Raw genomic sequence first — 11,707 nt, 5'->3', positions numbered from 1 at the left:
ATTAATATAATTTATCATTTAGTAAAATAATTGTATAATCAATAGAAAAACTAAATAATAAAGAAAAATAATAAAAACTTAAAGATACGGGTGGTCGGGTTCGAACCCGCGACCCCCAGTAACACAACACACAGCCAGACCAACTGGTCCAGCAAGACAATCGATTTATAAACGAAAATTGATTAGTATAACCTGTTACGCCCAAACCCCCAAAACCTATAAACCCTAATTTCTGCAATTGTTCAAATTGATAATCGATAATCCAATTAATGTTAGGGTTATGGTATAACAGATCAAGACGATAACGTTACATGGTCTAATTACCTGAAACATAGATTAATTGATGACAAGAAATGAACATATGGATCGGCCAAGAACACGAACACCAACTGATAAGTGCAGGCTCACATAACGCAATTGATGATGGGGCTTAGGCTAGCGAGGTCTGGACGACGGCGTAAACGAGTTTAATTGAATTATTATCACGCGTAGATTGTGAATCCAGAATATGTATATGACGGTTCGTTAAATATATCAAGCTATATCAATTTGTTCGTATTTCCTTAATTACAAACGTAGGTGAAACGCTAATTTGGCATATCAACGATCTGGCAAATCAATTCCATGATTATTACGAGGATTGTGGCTCAAGACACCACAATGGGTCATCGATTATGGGTTTACGGATCAAATAACGGGTTAACGGGTTTGGTTGAAAGGTTAAATGGGTCACATTAGTATAACATTATTAGATTATTGAAATTTGGTCCTTGAAATATCAAGTTGGAATCATAAATGAGTAAAAGTATATTTTGAGGTTAAAATTGTATAAATTTAAAGTTAATTTATATTTAATACTAAATACAATAAACAACTATTGATAAAAATATTAAATACTCGATAGACGCGATATTTTATCTTTTAAAATTACCCGAATATTAAAACGGGTCGGGTTACAGATATTACATAATATTCAGAAAACCCGAGTTGTTACAGTCTCCCCTACTTTAGGGAATTTCGTCCCGAAATTAAAGAATACCATTACATTTCGAGAAAAGAAAAAAAAATTAAATCTAACTTTTAAATTTATCATAACACAGAACTTTGAATAGTTAAAACAACGCTCCAAATGAAAATCCGATAAGACCACTTATATATAGGATGTACCAGCAGCGTATCCACCATGTCCTTATCATCTCTACATTTGTATCGTTATCCAAACTGCTTTCGGTTCTATATCATGACACACAATTGCACGCATTATGATTTCCATGCGAGGACTTCGATAATTATGTAGGCCTCCATAATTACTTAGGTCATCGGATGGTCCACATAACTCGTCCCATCGTGTGGTTTACAAAATATTTGAAAGGCATGATTTTGTGAGAAAAGTTATTAATTTATTATAAATATGAGGAAAGTGTTAACATATTATAAGACCATTGGGAGTTGATTTATTATAAGTGTAAAATCGGAAGATTTATAAATTATTTCTAATAACGCAATTTAGGTGAACTTTCAAGTTTGATTAATGAAATTAGTGAAAAATTTAAAGTAACTTAAAAGTTAAGAGAAACGGAAACATTGAAGTTGGGATATATGATGCGTCGACAAGATCGATTGTGAAGAAAGGGAGTGGGGATACGAGCCAACTAACAATTTACGTGAACTTACCAAAAATTCTATGATTGCAAGGATAACATCAACAAAAGTTTATGAATGAATTAATTGATAATTGTAGACGAATAATAACCTGTGAAATTTTTAAATATTGCAACATTCGTGGTAGAATTCTTAAGACCGCGGGTACAAATTTGAACAAGATTAAACAAAGACTTTGAGGGATTTAGTTTAGTTAAATGAGAAACTCATGAAATTTAAAGAGAGCTTTATACAACATTGAAATATCGTAATTGTGTATTTAAGAAGAGGTAAATTAAAATTAAAGTACTGGTAGTAGTAATTGAGAATGCAGAAATATTAATGCAAATATTTTTGTATACAAACAAACTATAAATAGATGAATTTGGGGAGCGGATATTCACGAATCACCGAGATAGTTCTATTCCAATTAAATCTTTAAAATTATATATAGTATAAAGTGGGTCATTGAAATATCCCCAAATTACAAGGGATTTTCCTATCTCCATAACATCGTTAAAATTAAAATAAAGAAGTTGCAATATTCATAGTTTATCATGAAAAATATAGACTAGTTGAGAAATAATATCTTTAACTAGAAGAAAACGCGAAGCTGGAAATGCATGAACCACCATGAATATTCCGACAACCACTGAAGAAATCATCGAAACATTTTAAATTCCCAAGATGTATTAAAAATAATTAATAATAAAATCACCATGGGAATTCAATGAAATTCATTTTTTTATAGTGAAAATTAACTTAAATAATGAAAAATAAAATTTTATAGCGGAAATAATTTTGTTTAAATACTGACAAGTTCAATTAATAATAGAACTATAAAAATTCAATTTCAACGATAAAAATTTATAAGATGAAAGGTAAATTGTAATACATGAGATCAATAAATACACGACGTACAAAAATGTTAAAAATCAAAGTTGAGAGTAGAAATTGACACATTGTCAATAATTTAATAAGCAAACAAGGTAAATGAGAAAAGACAAATTGAATAATATGGCCAACTAATAACTGACTGTCGAAATTGTGTCTTTTATAAATAAATAAATAAATAATAATAATAATAATAATAAATAAAAATTATTTCGATTTATGAAGATCTAAATATTTTGATCAGTTGACGAAATGTTAATGAACCAAATCCTACAATTTTTTTTTATTAAGCAAAACCAAAAGTATAGATAAGTACGGCAACCAACGATATTGATCTTTGGAAAGATAAGAAAAATTTTTATTGTACGCGAAAAAGAAAATACTTAAAATGATGGATTTTCCAAGTTGGGTTTGTTCCAAAATAACTAATTTAGACAAATAATCGTTTAAGGTATAATTGAATACAAAATACGTTTAGACGAAAATGATGAAGACGATAAAAATCTTCTTTGTGGAAACTTAATTACGATTGGTTTAATTCAAAACACCTTTGTTAATTGAGCTTATGAAAACTTAAATAATTGAGATCGAATGATTTGGGGCACCTCGAATAAGTTTGTGAAAACGAGGTTTGACTAAGGTAAGCGTGATGAAATTAAGTCTTGCGGGTCTAGAATCGAATAAGCGAGAACGACTTTGTTACATGAAGAAAGCCTGAGAGACATAGGGTTGGTAGGTTTAAGCTACATGAGCATGGGTAGTATGGTATGGTGCTGGTATAATTTGAACTATGCGTAAATTAGTAAAGAACAATGCGTTGCGTAGGTGATTAGGGTCTCCATAATTGTAGAAGGCATGCGCAACAGGTGTATAAAGCTAAGTCGACGGCATAGGCCATTGTGGGATGTCTTGTAGTACATGGCAAGTATGAACAAGATAACCGAACGATTACATCGGGTGCAAAACGATATGAGGATTGGATTGAATTGAATAGTGATAGTTGCAAGTGAAGCGTAACAAGTGGAATTTGACGTAACGTGTCTGGTTTGAGACGCTATGATTTTGTTGAGATCGATTGTTAATTTTGATTTACAGCATGTAGTTGATGTTTAGACTTGTGTTTGTTATGAGAATGAGTAGGGGTAAATGAATTGAATATATTAGCGAAAAGGTTAATGAACAAGGTTGCATTTATGTTTTGAAAATTGAGTTGGTATTTTAGAGATCGCAGGAGCTATCTACTTGACTAACATGTGGCCGTGAAGTGATTATATAAAATAAATGATTGATGCTGTTTGATGTTGAGAAAACATTCTTTGATTAATAAAGATGTGATTTAATGAGAAGGTTGGATAGTTGTGTAGATTTCATATGAGTTATTGTGTAAAACGAAACTTAAATATGTTATGTTGATGTTCAATCACAACTTAAGGATAAGTTAGAATTTAAATTGATAATTAATGAGTTGATTTGGTGAGAGAAAAGTTTTATAACGGTTTAATATGTTTTTAACAAATTAGAATTTGAGGTTGAATGCTTGAAATATGTTTAATAAGTTATACATGTGATACCGTGAGTATAAGAAAGCCATTTGATTCTTAAATTGTGCGATAATATTTAAATTAATTGAGGTATTGATATTATAATAATGTGATAAGATGAATAGGTGAAACCGATTTCAATGAGTGTAAATTGCTTTGTTAGGCTCATGATAACCGAATCCAGATAAACAAAGAATTTGTATCCGATCAGGGAATAAAAATGATTTGAGTTTATGAGTAGATCGAATCAATAAATCTTGATTCAAAAATGATTTAGTAAATAAGGAATTGAATAATTTAATAATAGAATAATAGGATAATTGAATAGTTAAATCAAATCATAAATTGTTTCGTATAAAATTAAACAAATAAAACAATTAACGAATTTTCTTCGAGGTGTTGGGTTTCCCATGAGCTTTCCATGGCATTTTGTTTCCCCAACTTATTAGCATACCAAAACCAAAACAAATGAGTGAGTTAGCCTCCCATGAGCGTTACATGGCAATTTGAATGACCCAACTCAATTAACGCATTAACGAATCAATTAAGTTTGTCGGCCCATGAGCGTTACATGGCGATTTGACCAACCAAACTAAATAACGAATAAACGAACTCAAGCATAAGTAGTTGAAACATCTAGTGTATCACCACGGATGACAATGTTCCAACAAAATATCGCAAATCTAACAAATTGTGCAAATGTACAGCCGGCGTGTCCATGGCGTCCCATGGGTTTTACACCCGCCTAGACATTTTAAAAATAATAAAACACAATAAAAGGGTGTAACCGTTTAGTTGGTTACGTTAAACGCTTAAAGTGTCGGTCGCCTGACAATTCCCACAATAGCGGGGAATCTTGTCACACTCCCTAATTCAAAACAAAAAGAGCAAATACAAAGCCAAGAAATTCTCAAGAAAGTTTCCGACAATAAAAGGCAATCTAACAAAATTCAATAGAAGTATTTAAGTTTGAGACATAGCCTCGGGGTTATAAATATATTTTGAGGATGAGACATAGTCTCGGAGTAATAAAATATTTTGAGAGTGAAGCATAGCTTCGGAGTTGTGTGTGCATGACAATAAAATAAACAATTAACTAAGCAGTTAAATAAGTATTTAATCTAACAATAAATTTCGTAAGCTGTAAACAATCAAATAGAACACATCAGGTAAACAAATAAGCACGAATGGGGTTCCTAAGCATGTTACTAAGGCACCACTAATGACCTATCTTAAACCTTCGGCTCTGATACCAATCTCTCACACCCCAACCTACGGCGAAAATGCCGAGGCGTGAACTGATTGCCACAGCTCGCAAGGTACTATCATGCAATTGTAAAGCGACAATATCTAATTAATTTATTAATTGTCAACGAACATTTAAGTACAACAAAAATAGAGAAATTACAATACAAAACCAACTATTCTTGTTTATGTTTAACATCCTAAGGTCATCTCTACGTGAGCTTCAGTTCGATAAGCAATCCAATCTATAGCCTGCAAATGCGTACAAAATATATATATTTGTCAACAACACATGTTGAGTGAGTAGATTCACCAGTTTTGACACAAACAAAATGATAATATATAATGATATAAATAATAGAGTAAAAATAAGCAAAACTGTTATCTGTGAGTATAAACAATGAAAGTGTGAAGCAAGTAATGAGTGTCGGTGAAACCATTGTCAATGCGATCGGGCTCCGGCCACTACGACGGTCGTATGATCATACTATATTGAGATTATGTTGGACCTCTCCGAATGCGATTCAAGTAAGCAAGTAAGCAAATAGCAAGTAACAAACAGTCATTCAATTGATACACAACACAAAGATCACAGTTTGCGTCTGAGAAATAATAAGATAAATAATCTGATAAATGGTACGCAAGTGTCCCCAAAACATTTGAAAACAAGTAAAATAGGGGAGTGATTACTCACCTGATCGGATGAACGAAATACAAATGATGATGCGAGAATGATGAACCCTTCGAGATTTACCGTCAAGGATTCCTAATTAAGTAATATAATATTATGAGTTAATTAATAAAGAGATACACGTATAATAAATTTTTAGGATTTCGATGTGATTTGAGTATGTTTACGATTAGGATGGTTATTGATTGATCGATTGAACTCCACGGTTAATGTTATTTGTAAAGAATTCGTTACTTATGCTTAATGAAATTAAGATTATAAATAATTAGTTTAAATATTACCCAAGATGTACTTATGATAACATGAATATAAGTAAATGGATAATTTTAAAAATAACAATATTGTCTAAATAAGTATATCATAAATAACAAATAAATTTTAAATAAGTAGTTTATTTAAAATCCCCTAACGACAATACATGATGAAAATATATTAATCATTATAATACTCTTATCTAAAGAAAACTACACGTGTTTGTGTGTGTATATATATATATACAAATTTTATAAAAATGTTTAAAGGCGAGAACCGTCAATAACGGCGTCGGTTTATAGTTAAAATAATATTAATTTGTTATTAAAATTACTTATAATATATATATATATATATATTATTTATATATATAATATATATATAATATATATATATATATATATTACTTCTCACACTTCTTACAAATAACTCACTTCTTATTCTAACCCCACCATATATATATATATATATTAAGGAGGAGTAAAGGACAATCATCGTAATTTACAATTAAGTTACGAGGGCAGAAACGGCATTTTACAATTGAGAAGAAAAAGAAATTTATCATTACATCATTTTTTTCTTCAAGCGTATCGTACGAGTTCATGAAGCCCTCACAAAATTTATGAATTACTATTTAATCCTTTTGGCATTGGAAAAGTTTATTGAAGGTTTAGGATTTAGTGGGTGACTTGAATGCAGGGTATTAATTCCACCTTGAATGCATATGAATAGCGATTTCTACACTACCTTAAGTTGTCGCTTCAGATTGCCATCCATATGTTTCAATTGATTACTCCTTCAATTCACATTCATTCCCTTCAATTGCAATCAAAAATCAAAACCCCTTAGGGCGCCTTCGTTTTACAAAATGGAATGAAACTGGATTTGGAATTTGCATAGGATTTGTCATTGGAAAGAATTGGATTTGGAATCTGAACATTCTAGGAAGGAATTGAAATCCAGTTCCATTCTTGTTGTGTTCGTTTAACAAATAAATTGTAATCTATCACCACAAATGGATTAAAATCTTTTTTTAATGAGTATACAGCGGAAACATTTTAGTTTTTTTATAGATTGTTTGATTTTTATTTATATTTGGCGTTATGATTTTTTTTATTATTTTTTAAGTTTTTTAGGGGTTTTCAATTAAAATAAAAACCCCTCAAAAAAATATTCAAAAACAATGTTAAAAATTCATAACTTAATATATAAAGAAAAAAAAGGTATAAAAAACTAAAATGTTTTATTTATTGTCCTCGTTCAAGAATAATAATAAAAACTAAATAAATAAATAAACCTCGAGAAAAGATTCCAATGAGTTTACTTAAATTCCTTAGGGGTGGCAAATGGGTTGGGTTGGGTTGGGTCGAAACGGGTCATGGGTCGGAACGAGTTAGAGGCAGAATGGGTCAATTAATAAAGGGTTGATTTGGTTCGGGTCGAAACGGGTTAGAGTCATAACGGGTCTAGGTCAGAATGGGTCTAGGTCGGAACGGGTTAAAACAAGTTTCGAATAAGGTTTTTTTTAAACAAAGATGACGGACAAAACGTTTTAGTTTTGTTAATTTTTTTGTTTTATTTTGTATTTTGAGTTACGATTTTTTTTAGGGTTTTATCAAGATCTAAAACCCCTAAAATTTTGAAAAAAAAACAATAAAAAAATCATAACTCAAAATATAAATTAAAAACGAAAAAAGTTAAAAAAAAAAAACTAAAATGTTTCCTCCGTTGTTCTCGTTCTAAAAAAATCCATAAATTAACCGAAAACGAAACAAAAAACCAAAACGGAATCAATTTGATCGAAACCAAAAAAGGATTAAAACGAAACTAAAAAACTGAAACTGAACAAATATTGAATCTGAAAAAAACCCGACTAAAACGAAACAAAAAACCAAAAACGAATCTGAAATCGCCCGTCCAGTGTAAAAACTCGAAAGAAACCGAAACCCAACCTGTCCAGTGCGAAAACTCGAGTCGACACTTAACCTCATTCGAGCCAAAACCTAAAACGATCTCGTTCTAATCCAAAACCTGTTTCAACCCGAACATGCCACTTTTCCTTAAGACACTAACCCACATATACCCATATATTTATATTTGGTGACCCATTTAGACTCGGAAATAAGAATATGGAATTTCAAGTGGCCCATTTTAAGCCATTTAGCTAAAACCTATGACCCACACCACACAATATAATTTTTAAAACAACCCAAATTGACCCATTTGAAATGTTTTGTTCAAGATTTCCACCTCTAAAATTCCTCCTCATTTTGAAAGGATATGAAATTTCTTTATTTAAAGGGTTTTAAACGAATTGAATTACAATTCCAATTCTTTGAATCGAACACACCAAAATAGAATTAAGATTTCAATTCCAATTAAACGAACACATCATGTCATGGGATTTTGTCACACCCCGACTAGGTAGTTGCGGAAGCGTAATACGGGAATGTAACAGATAACACTGGTATCAACCACATTGTTTATAAAGAAATTCAACAAACTAATTTACATCATATTACATTGGTAGGTACTAAGTTTACAAACTAGATGAAAATCACATAACTAGTTCACGGGCTTCTTATTCATTACTACGTATTTGCATCTATTCACAGCTATTCAACTTTCCTTCTAACACCAAGCACGTAAGCAAATCATTCCAACTTCGGCTTACCTGAAAAGCATGTTAAAACGGGTCAACTACATCTAGTTGGTGAGTTTCAAGTTTCACGAGTATGAACAAAATCAGTATAGGAGTTCGTAGTTCACAATACGTATGTATATAAGTATGTGTATGATGTATTATACTAAGCCACAAGTGAACCCAAGACAGCTCGCACTGCATGGCCACCCTTGCCCATGTACTCCCGTTGGCATTTAACAGCCACTTTGCCCCAAGTATGTACTATGTCTAACACCACAAAGCAGAATGTAATAAGTATAAATGACAATGTGCAACTGCGTAAACAAATATATCCGGCATACCCCACCGACGCCTTCGGTTGGGTTTGTCAAAACCGAAGACCCTATACCGGTCCTTACCCGCTATGTAACACTTGCCAACTTCACCACCCAACAAACTCGCCTTATCGCCAATGTACCATTTGTAACCGACTTGGCCATCTCAACACCACTTGCCGATCCGCCCAACGAACCCAACCCAACCAACCAAAACAACCGAGAAACTTTCCCCAAAATGCCCAAACCGCTATGCACCATACCCACCAAACCAACCCCAACAATCCCGAGCTTTGCTTTAATTGTGGTGATCCCAACCATTTCCGCCACAATTGCCCACGTTTAGCTTTTGCCAACCAAGCTCAAACCGTAAGCATACCTTATTACCAAACCCAAGCCTACCAAGTTCAAACTTACCAACCCCAAATTCCCCAACTCAATGCACCACTCATCCAACCCATCCAAGCAATCCAAGCACCACCTCCACCTCCACAACAATCACCTCAAGTTAACCATGGTAATCAAGGGCGAGCGTTTATGATGAATGCAAATCAAGCTCAAGTGGCAAACAATGTTGTGAACGGTATGTTTTTGGTGAACTATCATTTGGCTTCTATTTTATTTGATACCGGTGCCGATAAAAGTTTTATTTCTTTAAAATTTGAGTCGAAACTTGCGATGCCTCGAACTAATCTTTCTCGACCGTTCTCTGTTGAAGTCGCCAATGGCAATTCTATTACCATCGATTCCGTCATCCGCGATTGTTTTCTTATTCTTTCTAAGCATAAATTCTCCATCGATCTCATCCCGATGCAAATGGGTAGTTTCGATGTCATAGTAGGCATGGATTGGTTATCTTTGCACCGTGCCAAAGTCGTTTGTTTTGATAAATTCATTCGCATTCCGCTTGTCAACGACAAGGTTCTTAAGGTCTTTGGAAACACAACGTCTCGAAGTCTAAATCTCATGTCGTGTGCTCAATCGCAAAAGTACTTACGCCAAAAGTACGTTCCGTTTTTAGCTCTCTCGATGACAAAAGACAAAAAGGAAAGGAAGATCCAAGATATTCCTATTGTTAGTGATTTCCTTGATGTCTTTCCCGATGATGTTACCGGTCTTCCTCCCGTTCGTCCGATTGACTTCCAAATAGATCTTGTGCCCGGCACGATGCCCGTGGCCAATGCTCCTTATCGTCTAGCCCGTCGGAAATGCAAGAACTATCAAACCAACTCGAAGAACTTTCCGATAAAGGCTTCATTCGTCCAAGCTCTACTCGTTGGGGCGCTCCCGTTCTCTTCGTGAAAAAGAAGGATGGTTCGTTTTGTATGTGCATTGATTATCGTGAACTTAACAAGCTTACTATTAAAAATCGTTATCCATTGCCACGTATCGACGACTTATTCGACCAACTTCAAGGCGCAACTTGTTTCTCCAAAATTGATCTTCGATCGGGTTATCATCAATTGTGAGTTCGCGAAGAAGACATTCCTAAAACCGCTTTCCGTACTCGATATGGACATTTCGAATTTTTGGTTATGCCCTTCAGGTTAAAAAATGCACCCGCGGTGTTTATGGACCTCATGAACTGCGTTTGCAAACCATTCCTTGATGAATTCGTTATTGTCTTTATTGATGACATCCTTATCTTTTCTAAATCCAAAGCCGAACATGAATATCATTTGCGTTCCATTCTCGAGCTCCAAAGCCGAACTACTTTACATCATATTACATTGGTAGGTACTAAGTTTACAAACTAGATGAAAATCACATAACCAGTTCACGGGCTTCTTATTCATTACAACGTATTTGCGTCTATTCACAGCTATTCAACTTTTCTTTTAACACCAAGCACGTAAGCAAATCATTCCAACTTCGGCTTACATGAAAAGCATGTTAAAACGGGTCAACTACATCTAGTTGGTGAGTTTCAAGTTTCACGAGTACGAACAAAATCAGTATAGGAGTTGGTAGTTCACAATACGTATGTATATAAGTATGTGTATGATGTATTATACTAAGCCACAAGTGAACCCAAGACAGCTCGTACTGCATGGCCACCCTTGTCCATGTACCCCCGTTGGCATTTAATGGCCACTTTGCCCCAAGTATGTACTATGTCTAACACCACATAGCAGAATGTAATAAGTATAAATGACAATGTGCAACTGCGTAAACAAGTATATCCGGCATACCCCACCGACGCCTTCAGTTGGGTTTGTCAAACCGATAGTACTATCCACACATCACCGGTACGAAGTTAATCACTTGTGTTTGTGGGGACTTTCAAGTGTTAGTACTTAGATAATTCACATCACCACACGTTTTCAAGTATATAAGTATATGTAAACATGTTTTCCACCCCAAAAGTTCGTAAAACAGTTTAGAAAGTGGGGTCGTGAAACTCACCTTATTGTAGTTCGAGCAGGTAATATACGTCAATAAGTGTTATGCCTCGATTATAACTTGTATCCTATAATCGGTATCG

The sequence above is a fragment of the Bidens hawaiensis genome, unplaced genomic scaffold (assembly GCF_021521415.1).
Source record: "Bidens hawaiensis isolate Kalapana, Puna unplaced genomic scaffold, B.hawaiensis_p1.1 tig00038565_1, whole genome shotgun sequence".
NCBI lineage: Eukaryota > Viridiplantae > Streptophyta > Magnoliopsida > Asterales > Asteraceae > Bidens > Bidens hawaiensis.
Note: the sequence above shows the minus strand (reverse complement) of the source record.